The following is a 12178-nucleotide window of genomic DNA, read 5'->3' on the forward strand; positions in this document are numbered from 1 at the left end:
AAATATCGTTCAACTAGGTAGCTTTTAGTCTCACTAATATCAGTCAAATTGGTACTGTAGGATCTGCTGTTACTGATAGGACTGCTGTTACTGTAGGATCTGCTGTTACTGTCGCGCAACTGCTGTTACTGTAGGCACTGCTGTCTATGTATGGATTGGTTACTGTAGGATCTGCTGTTACTGTAGGATCTGCTGTTACTGTAGGCTCTGCTGTTACTTGTAGGATCTTGCTGTTTACTTGTAGGCCACTGCTGTTACTGTAGGATCTGCTGTTACTGTAGGCACTGCTGTTACTGTAGGATCTGCTGTTACATTAGACTGGTGTTCACTGTAGGATCTTGATGCTTTACTGTAGGATCTGCTGTTTACTGTAGGATATGCTGTACAGTAGATACTGATGTTACTGTAGGCTCTGCTTTACTGTAGGCTCTGCTGTTACAGGAGGATCTGCTGTTACTGTAGGCTCTGCTTTACAGTAGAACTGCTGTTACGTAGATCTGCTGTTACTGTAGGCTCTGCTGTTACAGTAGACTGCTGTTACTGTAGGCTCTGTTGTTACTGTAGGCTCTGCTGTTACAGTAGACTGCTGTTACTGTAGGCTCTGCTGTTACAGATAGCACTGCTGTTATGTAGGCTCTGCTGTTACTGTAGGCTCTGCTGTTACTGTAGGATCGGCTGTTAATATGGATCTGATGTTACTGTATGATCTGCTGTTAATATAGGATCGGATGTTACTGTAGGCACTGCTGTTACTGTAGGATCTGCTGTTACATGTAGGATCTGATGTTACTGTAGGATCTGCTTTACTGTAGACTGCTGTTATGTAGATCTGCTGTTAATGAAGGATCTGCTGTTAATGTAGGATCTGATGTTATGTAGATATGCTGTTACAGTAGACTACTGTTACAGTAGACTGCTGTTACTGTTAGGCTCTGCTGTTCACTGTAGGCTCTGCTGTTACCAGTAGGATCTGCTGTTACTGTAGGCTCTGCTCTTACAAGTACGACTTGCTGTTAATTGTCAGGATCTGCTGTTAATGAAGGATATGCTGTTACTGTAGGCTCTGCTGTTACAGTAGACTGCTGTTACTGTAGGCTCTGCTGTTACAGTAGACTGATGTTACTGTAGGATATGCTGTTACAGTAGACTACTGTACAGTAGACTGCTGTTACTGTAGGCTCTGCTGTTACTGTAGACTCTGCTGTTACTGTAGGATCTGCTGTTAATGAAGGATCTGCTGTTACTGTAGGGCTCTGCTGTACAGTAGCTGCTATTACAGTAGACTGATGTTACTTGTAGGATATGCTGTTACTGTAGCTCTGCTGTTTACTGTAGGCTCTGCTGTTACAGTAGACTGCTGTTAGACTGTAGACTGCCTGTTACTGTAGGCTATGCTGTTACTGATTGTAGGATATGGCTGTTACTGAAGTAAGAGCGATTTTATCCACTGCTAAGGAAGTTTCTTACACACTTGTGGAGAGCTATTCGCGGTGTTTAACCATTGGTGAGAACAAATAACATCTTGCTTTGACTTGTGATTTAGATCTTGTAGCCTGACCGATATATTCTAGGTACTTCTACCTAGCCTATAGTTAAACCCATCTTTTGAGTCTCTACTGAATTAGAAGTATACTTGGTCTACTATGTCAACCACATCATATCCCATGTTACCTGCTTTGCAGAGTAGTTCGAACTCGACCACTTACTGATCTGATTCCAATAGACCCTCTTGATGCCACACATTGCGTGGATCGTCTTACAGTCCAACCAATCACTCTATTAAGAGATAGCACAAAGCGTGAAACCCTCTGTCATCTGTCTTCTACGAGCATAGTAAGATGTACATGAGAAGGATGCGAAGAGAACCCAACTGAGATCTTAATTTCTATGTGTGCGTACTGACATGTATGGCGAGGATCTACATACAACCTATAGCTTAATCGTTTCTTTGTTATGTTGGAGTTAATAAGATACATTGTGTAAGATTAGTACAGAATTCGCATACATAGACATTTATGTCTGTGCAAAAGCGGAAGATTAGAACACGCAAAGTGGCTTGAAACCACATCACCCATGTTTTCCTTAGCGTTCTTTTGTTTTAATATGTTGGACCAGCACCAGTGGCTATGAAAAGGCCAACTGACATTACTCCTGAATTTTATTTTGACCTTGCTGATAACTCTATCTCTGTCATACGAACTAGCCTAATTGAATATCTATTATCAACTTTGTAGCTCTTAGACAGTGCGTTATAATCGTCGATCAACTCGACGCATCTATGCACACATATAATGCAAGGGACCTTGCCGCAAACACCTCTCACTGAGTAGACACTTTCGCATTTTAATTCTCTTCTAAGTCGCGACTATTCATATTCCATCAATGGTGTCTGTGTGTGCCTCTGCTTATCTGAGAGGAGTTATTTTTCTCTGCCTTCATAGACACAAACTTGGGCGTAAAACTTGTATCAGATCCACCTCACGAGTCTAGATATTATGACCCCTTGCGTTTGTGAGGAAACGAGTTCTTTAGGCTGAACATGATTTGCGATGGTACTATCGCCAGCTACGAAGAAGAGATTAGAAATAGCGCGCTAGAGATATCACGAACTCAGTGCATCGGATGAAACAACAGGATATCTAACGAATTAGAAATAAACTTGCATTTGAATTGGTGGACACACTATAATCTCGATCATACACAAACCTGCTCAAAGCTTATTACTGATTGTAACATGATCGTGTTTGATCACTTGTGACAGAACTACACTGTTGGCCCAGTTCTCAAATATCTTGACCTTGGTCGCATTTGCTCCAGTTGCACACATGTATTCTTTCACTATCTCTGAGAAAATTAAGCGAAGAGAGACTTTACGCGCTGTCGAGAGCGCGTGACTGAGATAATATACAAAGGATACATTCAGCGTGTCTCGCGCCTTTCTAATACGAACCTAGCTGCAAGTAAGGCGCCTATACAGTGTTGAGCGACATCTTTTTGACAACGTCGCATATAGATCAGTGTGTCTTTGCTCTCCTCTCGACATTTATCTTACATATGGTCCTTTCGTCATCTTGGATCATACATACCATGTGGAGCCGACTGATCCTGGCTAGAGCTCTCAGTGCGCCCGCGTCATATCGTTTTCTTATATGAGTGCTGTACACGAGTGTGCCTAGGTAGGCTGGAGTGGCACATAGAGGAAACGCTAAGTATAGCTGTCTGCTCTCACCATTGAGCCAGTGGTCCTGCGTAGGCCTCAGTGCGGTATATAGTGCCTGGTTGCTGCTGTGAATAAGGAACACGTAGTATAGCTGTCTGTCTCACCATTGTAGTCCAGTGTGGTCCTTGCGGATTCTCGCGTCGCATTGTGACGCGTATAGCTATATGTGAGCATGGTACTTGCTGCTTAAGTAGAGGAAAAACGTACGCTTATCATGCGTCTTTCTATGCTCACATTTGAGCCAAGCTAGGTACTCGCTGCGTAGTCGCACGACGTAAGGCCTATCTCTTAGTTTAGTTATCGATAAGCTGGGAGATTATCTTGCTTAGTCTTAGTAGAAAGTGACGAGGAAAGCAGACGTACATGAAGGGCATGGTCTGTATCGCTCATCACGAAGTGACCAACGACAGATTAGACAACCTCGTAAAAGGGGCAAAGGCCAAAGTGGAGCCGAATGTGATCTAATTGTACGTAGCACGTCAGAAGGTTGCGACAATGACTCGCTGAGGTCTCAGAGATCCAGGACAGGTACAGAACACGAAAGGAACGGAAGTGGTCAGATCAGGACTCTGTCTTGTGTGCCGAAGCGCCACATAAAATCCACCCAGACGAATCTCGGTCGGCCAGGCATACAGCGAGATCGTTACCAGTCTAGTCCAGAGAGGCAAAACAGGCAAGAGTCAAGAATATCGGGGAGTGCGGCGCGTTGCAGGTTAAAGCATATAGCACACAACAGAGACGAATATTAGAATAGCCAATACGAGTTACGGGAAAACCACACTAGCTATGTACTATCATGGACATACGCATACAACAAACCAAACACATTGCCACAGAGCGACACAGACGACCAGCAACAACAACACACGGACACACACAATAAACAACTAACAACTGACGCAGCGACACACAATACACACGACACCACACACACACCACTACACAGCACACACACACACACCACCACACAACTAGCAACACCCTGAGCCAGCGAAGCGAGCGCGACAGGTCTGCGAGACCAAGAACAAGGACCAGACATACTCACATCTCCGCTTTTTCTGCTGTTACTGTAGGCTCTGCTGTTACAGTAGACTGCTGTTACTGTAGACTGCTGTTACTGTAGGCTATGCTGTTACTGTAGGATATGCTGTTACTGTAGGATATGCTGTTACTGTAGACTATGCTGTTACTGTAGACTCTGCTGTTACTGTAGGATCTGCCTGCCACTGTAGGCTCTGCTGTTAAGCCCTTTGTGAAAATATTGTAGCGAATTCCTATTTACCTTGCAGATGCGTGCCACTCTACTGTAAACCCTCTTGTCCCACTGGCTGGACTCTACAGCTGTCTCCTTTAAGAAGAAGTAAACCTTGTCATCGTCCACACTTTGTGTGTCTGGAATGGAGAAGGAACCCACAAACTCTGGCTCTGCATGGGGAGGAAATTATATCATGGTGAGGAGGATAGTACAGTATACAGATGTAGGATCTTAATTTGACCACCCCTGTTGCAGGATAACTTTCCTGCACTGCAGGATATTTTAAACTTGTAGTGTATTTGAGGTTTAAAAAGGATTCTAAAGTTTGTGATTTCCACTTTGACATTTCAGACTTCCCCTTACRAAAAATGTCCATTAATTCTAATCCACATAACTCACATTTTCTGTTGCTGCAGGATTATATTCCTGCTCTAACAAATTGGCTAAAATGAAGATCCTACATCTGTAGGAACCCTTTAGAACAGTCTAGAACATGATGAGTGTCTGGAATGGAGAAGAAACCCACAAACTAAGGCTCTGCATGGAAGAAACAAAGGATATCACGATGAGGACTCATACTCATCAACTCACTTCAGTATTGGACGTTTGTCTTAGACCTAAACGTCAAATAATGACTTGGAGTGATTTGCCTCCTCAAAATGACGACAAGATTGGCAAGAATCCCGAATTGGCTGAGTTAAGGATAACGGTTGAGGCTTGTGCCTACGACCTAGCTGAGTACGTATAATTAGGACATCTTTTGACAACTGCCATAGAGACATTTTTGTTTTCTTTCACATTATCTTCTGTCTTCTGCGTCTCACCATTGAGCCAGTGGTCCTGGTAGGCCTCAGTGCGTATATGTGCTGGTTGCTGCTGTGATAGAGGAACGTAGTATAGCTGTCTGTCTCACATTGAGCAGTGGTCCTGGTAGGCCTCAGTGCGTATATAGTGCTGGTTGCTGCTGTGAATAGAGGTACGTAGTATAGCTGTCTGTGTCCCATTGAGCCAGTGGTCCTGGTAGGCCTCAGTGCGTATATAGTGCTGGTTGCTGCTGTGAATAGAGGTACGTAGTATAGCTGTCTGTCTCACCATTGAGCCAGTGGTCCTGGTAGGCCTCAGTGCGTATATAGTGCTGGTTGCTGCTGTGAATAGAGGAACGTAGTATAGCTGTCTGTCTCACCATTGAGCCAGTGGTCCTGGTAGGCCTCAGTGCGTATATAGTGCTGGTTGCTGCTGTGCACAGAGGTACGTAGTATAGCTGTCTGTCTCACCATTGAGCAGTGGTCCTGGTAGGCCTCAGTGCGTATATAGTGCTGGTTGCTGCTGTGAATAGAGGTACGTAGTATAGCTGTCTGTCTCACCATTGAGCAGTGGTCCTGGTAGGCCTCAGTTCGTATATAGTGCTGGTTGCTGCTGTGCACAGAGGTACGGAATATAGCTGTGTTGGTGCCCATAAAATCCACCGACGTCCCGGCATACAAATCTCCATCTAGGGGTGAGATTGGGATGGGGTTTGGCTTAAGACCAGACACACCATACATACATACATACATACATATATACACATACATACATACATCATACATACATCACATACATACACACACACACACACCCACACACCACACACAACACACACACACACACACACACACAACACACACACACACAACACACACACACACACACACACACACACACACACACACACACACACACATCACACACACACATACATACATACATACATACATACATACATACATACATATTCCCTGTTACATCTTATAAGACCCTCATCAAGGTAGAGTCAATATGGTTGAGCGCATCAATCTGGCTGGTTTCAAGGCTAAGAGTAATTTGGGGTTGGTTTCATTTCTTTTGGAACTATATTCTATTTACAGCTATACCCTTTTGGGAGAGATAATGTATATCAAAATGTATTATTTGAAATATGTCTGTCATATTTGTTGGACAGTATATTGTTTATATAATATATAGCCTGTGTGAATATCGATTCAGCTAATACTTATGGATATTCAATCACATAGAGAGGTACCATAGAACTCCTAAAACGCACAGAGCAGGACCTCATTCCCAGTGGTAGCACATAACTCTGTTACCCTAATTATGAACCATATGTTTTATGTACTGGGGTCTGGCGGGATTTTACGTCCACTTCAAAACTATGTGAGAACTAATCATGTGGTTCTCTCTCTAACTCCCTTCCTGGTCACAACCATTTCTGAGGGCTGGAAGGGTGGGTTTGATTGCCGCATAGGTCACATATTGACTATCCTACCGATCCTCGACTTCGCGATGTCATCTACAAAATAGCTTCCAATCTCTACTCAGCAAACTGGATGCAGTTTATCACAGTGCCATTCGTTTTGTTACTAAAGCACCTTATCGACCCACCACTGCGACCTGTATGCCCTAGTCGGCTGGCCCTCGCTACATGTTCGTCGTCAGACCCCTGGCTCCAGGTCATCTACAAGGCTATGCTAGGTAAAGTGCCGCCTTATCTCAGTTCACTGGTCACGATGGCTACACCCACCGCAAACACGCGCTCCAGCAGGTGTATCTCACTGATCATCCCTAAAGCCAAAACCTCATTTGGACGCCTTTCCTTCCAGTTCTCTGCTGCCTGCGACTGGAACGAATTGGCAAAATCTCTGAAGTTGGAGACTTTTATCTCCCTCAACAACTTTAAAAATCTGCTATCCGAGCAGCTAACCGATCGCTGCAGCTGTACATAGTCAATCTGTAAACTACCCACCCAATTTACCTACCTCACCCCATACTGCTTTTATTTATTTACTTTTCTGCTCTTTTGCACACCAGTATCTCTTCTTGCACATGATCATCTGATGATTTATCACTCCAGTGTTAATCTGCTAAATTGTAATTATTCGATTTATTGCCTCACCTCATGCTTTTTTGCACACATTGTATATAGATTCTCTCTTTTTTTTCTTTTTTTCTACCATGTTATTGACTTGTTTATTGTTTACTCCATGTGTAACTCTGTGTTGTCTGTTCACTGCTATGCTTTATCTTGGCCAGGTCGCAGTTGCAAATGAGAACTTGTTCTCAACTAGCCTACCTGGTTAAATAAAGGTGAAATAAAAATAAAAAAAATATTGAATATTGTGTGTCACAGTCAACGTTAACAGTCTCTTAAGTCTTGTGGAGGAAATGGTCTCCTTAATGTCAATATTTTCCATATTAGCTGGATATATTACTTACCAGTGAGCCTGGTCATTCTCTTCAAATACTGAAAATATAGCATGTGTCCCTGTCAACCTTCTGTATGTCACTACAAGGGTTTGTATGTGGACATTGTATTGGTATATTATTACCGGTGAGCCTGGCGGTGAAGGTTTCCCCGTGGACTAAAGGGGCATTTCCCCTGTCCAGACTCCACAGCATGGCTCTGCAGACGGAACAACGGCTCCTAGGAGACGCACAGAGAACCATAGAGATTCAATATAGTTCTATTCTACTCATGCTATGTTCTATTTTTTTGGGATATACCGTCTGAGATCGTACAGCCAGTTGGGTTCTCATTTGATCCCGCAGACAGGAATAAATATCTCTCCGGGAAGAAGAAGGGCGGGGGTGTATTTTTCATGATTAACTACTCATGGTGTGATTGTGATAACATACAGGAACTCAAGTCTTTTTGTTCACCCGACGTAGAATACCTCACAATCAAATGCTGACCGTATTACCACCCAAGACAATTTTCTTCGGTTAGAGTCACGGCCGTGTATATCCCCCCCTCAAGCCGATACCACAACGGCCCATCAAAGAACTTCACTGGACTTTATGCAAACTGGAAACCACATATCCTGAGGCGAACATTTATTGTAGCTGGGGATTTTAACAAAGCAAATTTGAGGAAAACGCTACAGAAGTTCTATCAACACATCGACTGTAGTACTCGCGCTGCTAAAACACTCGACCACTGCTACTCCAACTTCTGGGATGCCTACAAGGCCCTCCCCGCCCTCCATTTGGCAAATCTGATCACGACTCCATTTTGCCCCTCCCTTCCAATAGGCAGAAACTCAAACAGCAAGTACCCGTGCTGAGGACTATTCAACGCTGGTCTGACCAATCGAAATCCACGCTTCAAGATTGTTTTGATCATGCGGACTGGGATATGTTCCGGGTAGCCTTCGAGAATAACAGTAACGAATACCCTGATATGGTAACTGAGTTTATCAGGAAATGTATAGGATATGTTGTACCTACTGTACCTACTATTAAAACTATTAAAAGCACTCGCGCAAAACTGAAAGCGCTAACCATCGCATTTAACCATGGCATGGTGACTGGGAATATGGCAGAATACAAACAGTGTAGTTATTCCCTCCGTAAGGCAATCAAACAGGCAAAACGTCAGTACAGAGACAAAGTGGAGTCGCTCAGACACGAGACGTATGTGGCAGGGTCTCCAGACAATCACGGACTACAAAGGGGAAAACCAGCCACGTCACGGACACGAACATCTTGCTTCCGGACAAGCTAAACACCTTCTTCGCCCGCTTTGAGGATAACACAGTGCCACCGACGCAGCCCGCTACCAAGGAATGTGGGCTCTCCTTCTCCGTGGCCGACGTGAGTAAGACATTTAAGAGTGTTTAAGCTCGCGTCCTCAGAGCATGCGCAGACCAGCTGGCTGGAGTGTTTTTGGACATATTCAATCTCTACCAGTCTACTTTTCATCATGTGGAGTGGATTTTCATAATATGTAGTGGATTTTCATAATAATTTTCATACAGTATAGTCTAGTGAGTGTGTATATGGTGTGTACTATATATACAGTATAGTCTAGTGAGTGTGTATATGGTGTGTACTATATATACAGTATAGTCTAGTGAGTGTGTATATGGTGTGTACTGTATATACAGTATAGTCTAGTGAGGGTGTATATGGTGTGTACTATACAGTATAGTCTANGGAAATGGTCTCCTTAATGTCAATATTTTCCATATTAGCTGGATATATTACTTACCAGTGAGCCTGGTCATTCTCTTCAAATACTGAAAATATAGCATGTGTCCCTGTCAACCTTCTGTATGTCACTACAAGGGTTTCGTATGTGGACATTGTATTGGTATATTACTTACCGGTGAGCCTGGCGGTGAAGGGTTCCCGTGGACTAAAGGGGCATTTCCCCTGTCCAGACTCCACAGCATGGCTCTGCAGACGGAACAACGGCTCCTAGGAGACGYACAGAGAACCATAGAGATTCAATATAGTTCTATTCTACTCATGCTATGTTCTATTTTTTTGGGATATACCGTCTGAGATCGTACAGCCAGTTGGGTTCTCATTTGATCCCGCAGACAGGAATAAATATCTCTCCGGGAAGAAGAAGGGCGGGGGTGTATTTTTCATGATTAACTACTCATGGTGTGATTGTGATAACATACAGGAACTCAAGTCTTTTTGTTCACCCGACCTAGAATATCTCACAATCAAATGCCAACCGTATTACCTCCCAAGAGAATTCTCTTTGGTTATAGTCACAGTCGTGTATTTTCCACCTCAAGCCGATACCACAACGGCCCATCAAAGAACTTCACTGGACTTTATGCAAACTGGAAACCACATATCCTGAGGCGACATTTATTGTAGCTGGGGATTTTAACAAAGCAAATTTGAGGAAAACGCTACAGAAGTTCTATCAACACATTGACTGTAGTACTCGCGCTGCTAAAACACTCAACCACTGTTACTCCAACTTCCGGGATGCCTACAAGGTCCTGCCCGCCCTCCATTTGGCAAATCTGATCACGACTCCATTTTGCCCCTCCCTTCCTATAGGCAGAAACTCAAACAGGAAGTACCCGTACTGAGGACTATTCAACGCTGGTCTGACCAATCGGAATACACGCTTCAAGATTGTTTTGATCACGCGGACTGGGATATGTTCCGGGTAGCCTTCGAGAATAACATTAACGAATACACTGATATGGTAACTGAGTTTATCAGGAAATGTATAGGATATGTTGTACCTACTGTGACTATTAAAACTATTAAAAGCACTCGCGCAAAACTGAAAGCGCTAACCATCGCATTTAACCATGGCATGGTGACTGGGAATATGGCAGAATACAAGTGTAGTTATTCCCTCCGTAAGGCAAACAGGCAAAACTTCAGTACAGAGACAAAGTGGAGTCGCTCAGACATGAGACGTATGTGGCAGGGTCTCCAGACAATCACGGACTACAAAGGGGAAAACCAGCCACGTCACAGACACGAACATCTTGCTTCCGGACAAGCTAAACACCTTCGCCCGCTTTGAGGATAACACAGTGCCACCGACACAGCCCGCTACCAAGGAATGTGGGCTCTCCTTTTCCGTGGCCGACGTGAGTAAGACATTTAAGAGTGTTTGAGCTTGCGTCCTCAGAGCATGCGCAGACCAGCTGGCTGGAGTGTTTTTGGACATATTCAATCTCTACCAGTCTACTTTTCATCATGTGGAGTGGATTTTCATAATNTCTTGTTCAGTCCTTAGTGATGTGGACGCCAAGGATCTTGAAGCTCTCGACCCGCTCCACAACAGTTCTGTCGATGTGGATGGGAACATGCTCTCTCCTCTTTCTCCTATAGTGCACGATCAGCTCCTTGGTCTTACTGACGTTGGGGGAGAGGTTGTTGTCCTGTCACTACACTGCTAAGTCTCTGACCTCTTCCCTGTAGGCTGTGTTGTTGTCCTGTCACTACACTGCTAAGTCTCTGACCTCTTCCCTGTAGGCTGTGTTGTTGTCCTGGGACCACACTGCTAAGTCTCTGACCTCTTCCCTGTAGGCTGACATCGGTGATCAGGCATACCACCGTTGTGTCGTCAGCAAACTTAATGACGGTATTGGAGTCTTGCTTGGCCACGCAGGCGTGGGTGAACAGGGAGTACAGGAGCGGACTAAGCACGCACCACTGAGGGGCCCCCATGTTGAGGGTCAGCGGAATTGTTGTTGTTATTGCCTACCACCGGCCCGTCAGGAAGTCCAGGATTCAGTTGTAGAGAGAGGTGTTCAGACCAAGGGTCCTGAGTTTAGTGATTCTCTTGGAGGGGACTATGAGCTGTAGTCAATGAACAGCATTCTCACATAGTTATTTCATCTCTTGTCCAGGTGGGAGAGGGCAGTGTGAAGTGCAATTGAGATTGCATCATCTGTGGATCTGTTACGGCAGTATGTAAATTGGAGTGGATCTAGGCAGTCTGGGATGATGGTGTTGATGTGTGTCATGACCAGCCTTTCAAAGCACTCTATAATTACAGATGTGAGTGCTACAGGGTGATAGTCATTTAGGCAGGTTACCTTTGAGCTTTTGGGAACAGGGACAATGGTGGTCAGCTTGAAACATGTTGGGATTACCGACTGGGACAAGGAGAGACTGAAAATGTCTATGAAGACACTTACACTGAAAATGTCTATGAAGACACTTACCAGCTGGTCTGCGCGTGCTTTGAGAGCAAACCCTGGTATTCCTTCTGATTGTTAACCTTTTTAAACGTTTGCTCACATCGTCCATGGAGAGTGAGTTCACACAGTCATCCAGAAAAAAAGTAGATAAACTTTAGTCAGAGTTTAGTCAGAGAGATGGAACAGGGAGTTTAGTCAGAGAGATGGAACAGGGAGTTTAGTCAGAGAGATGGAACAGGGAGTTTAGTCAGAGTT

At 44.2% G+C, this 12178-nt stretch overlaps 1 pseudogene; it reads right to left on the minus strand.

Moving 5' to 3' along the window:
* Positions 1–12178, minus strand: part of LOC112075370 (semaphorin-3D-like) — a 48557-nt pseudogene that overhangs the window by 27188 nt on the left and 9191 nt on the right.

The sequence above is a fragment of the Salvelinus sp. IW2-2015 genome, unplaced genomic scaffold (genome assembly GCF_002910315.2).
Source record: "Salvelinus sp. IW2-2015 unplaced genomic scaffold, ASM291031v2 Un_scaffold3111, whole genome shotgun sequence".
Taxonomy (NCBI): domain Eukaryota; kingdom Metazoa; phylum Chordata; class Actinopteri; order Salmoniformes; family Salmonidae; genus Salvelinus; species Salvelinus sp. IW2-2015.